Raw genomic sequence first — 6,000 nt, 5'->3', positions numbered from 1 at the left:
AGTGTAATAAAATGGCAAATGCTTCCTTTCAGCTTTATTAAGTTTTTCTAATGTGGATAAGGAATCTTTTTCTATTCCCTTAGGAAGGCAGGCTTCTGTCCCTCATATATGTTCTTTTCCAAAAAGGACAAAGTTTCAGGGGACAGTGAGAATGTAAATCTCTGCAGTATGGTCTAGAACAAATCATATCTGGGAGGGATGGTCACTAAGCTAGCTAAGTTCTCGCTTTCCTCTTTCATTTGTCTTTGTCCTTCCTAGGGGCTGCCCCTTAGGAGTCAAAGTCAGAAATCAAGGGCATCTCCTCCTTCCTGGAGGGAGGGCACCAAAGCCTGATAACAAAGGCCTACTGTTCCACTTGAAGAGATCAATCTCAGGAAAGGAGAGAATAGAACAGTTAACCTTCAGCGTCTCTTGAAATCTTTGCTTTAAAATAATTTGTATTTTAAACACCTTAAAAAATGTACATACTTTTGGTGGACCTGCATATTCTAAATACTTATGTACCTATATATAAGGAAAAGGTCACACTCTTGACTATTAATAAACACCCCCATGTTAGGAAGATGCTTTCTTTGTGTTTAAGAACAGAACAGGACCCATTAGAGTTCAGTAAAAAATGCAACTTGAGCAGTACCTATGATAAAATTTTCTAGAAAGTAGAAAACTAAAGAGTGCCTAGAACTATGCAGATACAGACCAACTCTCACACATATCATTTAGATGGACAGCTGAAATACCTATGTGGCCAATCCCCGCACCCTTCTTTAAGTGTTGACCGTTGCAGGTGCCCTGGCAACATCTCTTAAGCACTAAGAAGTGGAAGCCATCTAAATTCCCACAAGTTATTCTGAAGGAGATTCTGAAGAGAAATAGCAGATACGGTTTTATATGCAACAAAACCCCTGAGGTTTTGTTTGCTCTTTGAGGTTAAAATCAAGGATTGTCAAACTCAGGTTAGGATTAGCCTAAAGGTGGGACAGCAACTGTATAATAAAGGGGGTTTCAAAAAGTATATGAGTTCAACCATGGTCTGGAAAATTAGCTGCCATTTGGCGATGAAGCGGTGGGTTTAACCTTGAAGCAAGGTTAGTGTCTTTGTGCAGCAACTTAGAAAATGGGAGTTTATTAAAACTATTTGCAATGGACTGTGTAGCACGCTTGAATTTGAAAATGAGATCATGCTTCTTAAATTCTTAATCAGAGGGATTCTGACCTACAGATATCACTTTGGGCATATTTCTTAAGATCAAGTTTGAAAGGTATTGAAAAAGCCCAGTATCTACATATCTACGTATGGTCAGTGGTCAGTATGAGAGGCCATTTTTTTTTTTTTTGCTCTGTTAAATTGAACTATCTGTTTATTTAGTCAACACCTCACCTTAATCCAGAAAGGACAGCTATCGAGTGTGATGCCTCCCCCTTTTAAGTTTTTTAATAAAAATTACATATATTTAAGGTGTACAACATGATTTGATATACAAATACATAGTGAAATGATTACTACAGTCGATCTATTTAACATCTCATCTCCTTACATAGTTACCATTTTGTGTGTGGTGAGAGCATCTGAAATCTACTCTTTTAACAAATTTCCAGTATTCAGTACAATATTGTTAACTATAGTCATCATGCATATTAGATCTCTAGACTTATTCATCATATGCCTTCCATGCAGAGATCATCATTCCACTCAGCTTTTTTGATTTCCAAATACTTGTGGTAGCTGAAAGCAATAAATGTCCTAATATTGGCAAGACTGGCTATTTGTGAACTATATGCTGAACTGTATGATAAACTAGAGAAAACTATGTAAAATTTATGTCTGTAACTCTTTAAGGTACATGATACAGCAGGGAATCACTTACACAACCTCAAAAAAATTGAGAAGGGAAATCAATCGTTTAAAAAAATGAAGGAATCAAATTTAAATTCTCAATACATCATGAGATGTGTTATAACTGTTTCAAATTCTTGTCTGAAGAATGAAGGGATGTTGTAGAACTATTAAATATATTAGTGTCAGGTGGCCTCTTGGCCTGGTGGAGAGCTCAAGTTTGTCCAAAGTATGATCTACCAGTGAGAGAATTAGTATTTTAAAAAAATCACAGCAAAAGATAATCATTCTTTAGTTTAAGGCAGACCATTTAGTCTTCCTCCAAGCAACTGCTGCCTGATTTCAGAGATAACAGAAATTAAAAGCAGTCTCTTATTTATCATATGTCAAATTCAAAGGCATTACTGCTTGTGAAGACCCTATTATATTTTATTTGCCTATCTCAGAAAGAGATCTGCTGAACTGTCCTTAGTGCTTCATGTAGCTTTAAAGATTAGTCCTGCATCAGGTTATTCTAAGGCTTTCTACCCGCAGAAACATACATGTCTCAAATCCTGAAACTCACTGAAATATTGATATAAGAAGTTATTTTAGCATAAGCAAGAATACTGTACTCAAATTTCTGTTTATTATCAAGTTTGCCTCCCAACTCTGCAAGTAGTAGAAAATAAGGTGTTTTACTGCATTTCAGAACTCTGTATGCACTCTTGGAAAAACAGAAATTTAATGGGCTTCTGGCATTTCAAGAACTCACTGCTGAGACTGTCAAAGGATTCAGTAAGGAATTCTAACAACTAGAACAGCAAGTCATTAGTGAGAAAGAAAAAAGCATCTCTAGTGAAATCTATGGCCAGTGGACTTTAAACCACACAAACAGCATATTTTATTCAGACCATTTGAAGTTAGACATACCCCAAAGACAACTATACAATAATGGCTTGTCTCCTACTTCCTGGGTGATGTTGTTTTTAGCTTTTAATTGTTAGGAGGGTGGATCAGGTGAAGGGTTTCACTACTACTTGAAAACTAGCTCTCCAGGAAGGGTGAAATCAAGTCCTCTATAGTGTGACCTTCCCTCATCTCCTCAGGGGAATTACATTTAAATATGGGCCAAAGGCTGGTCACAGGAATGAGACATTAATCATAGGATTTCAGAAAGTAGCCTTTTGGGAAGCTAGAGGACAGGACAGGTGTCTCCCTGGAGCCTCCAAAAGTGCAATATGTAGGTCTGCTTTCTCAGATTAGGCTGAAACTCCAAGTGCTTGTTACAAATTGTCTTGGAATCCTCATCTGGTTTGTTCAGTTTATTATCAACTCCAGAATGACAAAGGAGGGTACACAGGAGTACTTGTATCAGGTAAAGTGAAATAATTGTTTCCTAAATAAAACTAATTTAAATTCTAGGTTAATTAGCTGCCTTGTTGGGGGGAGGGGGGAGAGGGACCACAGATTTGAAAGCTGTGTTTTTTTTGTTTTTGTTTTTTAATATTTGGGAAGATTTTCAAGCAGTAACATATTAGGTGTGCAATACTCTTGTCAGGTAGTGTGTGTTGGCTTTGGAAAGGTGAGAATTGTTACAGCAGGCTGCTTTCATTTATCAAGCTAAGCATGGACATGCCTTTTGAAGGGCATCTTTGATCATATGGTTAATTTAACCTTTGGGCTGAAGAGCTCAACATCACCAGAGATGGATCTGAATTTTACAGAGTCCCCCTTATCCAAACTACAGCACGCTTACTGCTTTCTTCCTGCATTCCCCAGATAGCCTCCAGGACCAGAGACCGGCACGTCATTTTGTCCATTTTCATTGGTCTGGCCACACAAGGAACATCCTGTTTAAATCTCAAGTGCTCAAATTGCCATGTTGAAACCAACTATCAATTTTCTCCACATTTAATTCTCAGCTTCTTGTCATTTTTTCATTTTTCTGCATTGGTTCCCATGGTAACAAGTCTGTTGGCAGAGAAAGTGTGACTCTGCTTTTAGCCTTCTGCACAATACAAAATCCTTCCAGTGATCCTCAGGCAAGTGTCATATAAAAAGGCAGCAAGAGTACAGTTCCCTAGGTTAATGCCTCTAATCCCTTACGCTACCACATGCACTTCCCACCCTATTCCCCAAACCAGGCCTGCTGACCCCAGAGAGGAAAGTCAGCATTCAAGGACACTGTCCAGAATCCCTTCACCTGTCGATACAAGTACTGAAAGGGCCAGGGCCCTATATCCAACTACAGAGGCAAGGATTGAACCTTTTGGTTCAGATGGCTTCCTGTTCTGTCAGTGACTTACCTGACATAAATGCATAATTAATGACATGTCTTCTGGGGGCAGATGGAGAAGCAACTTGCCCTCATTTTTCTATAAAATTTTCTCAGTATGCATCTGAGATGTATACAGCCCAGGAGATAAGTATGTCTTGAATTATCCTTAAATCAGTGTCTAGTGATAAGACAGTAGGGACAGTTAAACAGATTTTTTCCTAATAAGTAAAGGGGTACGTGAGAGGGGGCCAGGGAGTCATCCCAGAAAACTGAGCTCCTGAAGAGGAAGAGATAAAGATTTAGTTAAGTGAAGAAGACATTGTACCTTGTGGCTGAATGTGAACCATGGAGCTTCAGTCGGCACAATTCAGGGTTCAAGTATGGAAATCTAAGGAAATGAAATAAAATGAAAGCTAAGGAAATGGGAGTGTAGGGAAAGGAGTTTTTAAGAGTGAATCATCTGCAGAAAGGGAGCCTGCAAATAAGAATGGCTTCATGCAGACTTTGGCCCAACTCTATCCACAAAATATTTTTCCAAGTAATGTTTATTATATATTTTCTTTTGAATTTTAGAATTCCTTTGTGGCTTGACATTAAGTTATATGCCTAGCAACCCCAAATCTCCTGTGTCCTCAATATTTAGAAAAAAGCAGGAACTGTTCATCAGAAATTAAACAGTCCTCATATTTGAATGTGCTTTTAACTTTTTTCTTTTAGAAAAGTTAATGAATTCAGGGGAATGAAAATAGATGTTAGAAATTAAAATATAGGTATCTAAGCTATAGTTAAGAAAACTGTAAATGATTCCTTTTTTTGTTGGGTCTTAAAAAATACGTGATGCTTATGCACACTGAGTTTTAAAGTTAGCAGATTATATTGTATAAAGGTATTTTTGGCCCTTTAGAAATTATTTTCCTACATTAAGAAAAGTTTTCTTATATTAAAAACTTTTTATTGTGACTCAGGTTTTATGTCTCTGTATAGACATACATAGGTGTTTTTCTTTGCACACTTGTTTTGCACATGTAAAGTAATGAGGTGAAATAACGCCCAGGTATGCAGGTCAACTGACCTTTATGATAGCTAGAGTAGTGAAAGTATTTGATGAATGGGAAAAAAAAAAATCACATTATATTTCTTTGTATCTTTCTCTCCCTAATCCCCTTCCCTTATTTAGTCAGGAGATCTTACGTAATTTTTTGAATAGTCCACAGGAAAACCAAGATGAAACTCTCAGGCAGATAGAACATAAAGCAGTTCCCATATTTGCTATGGTGATTTATTTTCAGAATGTACTGCTAAAATAAATGTTATTTTCAATACTTGCAGTCTTTCCACTCAGAGGACTCTTACTGGTCTTGAATATGGAAAGGCATCTGTTCAGGGCAGAAAGGAATGTTTTATGTTAAGTTTTACTCTAGAAAATTTGGTTTTAGCTTTGATGACACCTAGTGTCAATGGAATGCAATAAATGTTTAATACTGCTTGATGGTGTTTAGGCATTTCCCTTCAACATCCTCAACTACATTTTCCTCCTCAAAAATGCAAGCCTTAGTATTCACGAGAAAGATAATTCATAGACAGATAAACCAGATATTTTTGTGTCAAGAGCCAATCAAGTTTCTCTCTGTACTCAGTGTACAAAAGGGACTAAAGGAAGCTTAAGGACAATGACACTGTCTTCATATGAAAGAGGAATTTTTTCCTAGTTGAAAAATCGGAGGTAAAAATCTACTGAATTCTGTTTGTAAATTTCAAAGACCATCAAAAACAACCTTGCAAAAAGTAAGGTTTGCAGGTACTGTAGTTTCATTTTTCCCACTTTATAACCAGCCAAGGGCATGACCCCACCCAGATGTATATAAGTAAACCATAAATATGAACCATGGTCTCTTTTTATTCAGAG

Source organism: Eubalaena glacialis, chromosome 3 (assembly GCF_028564815.1).
Source record: "Eubalaena glacialis isolate mEubGla1 chromosome 3, mEubGla1.1.hap2.+ XY, whole genome shotgun sequence".
NCBI classification, from domain to species: domain Eukaryota; kingdom Metazoa; phylum Chordata; class Mammalia; order Artiodactyla; family Balaenidae; genus Eubalaena; species Eubalaena glacialis.
Note: the sequence above shows the minus strand (reverse complement) of the source record.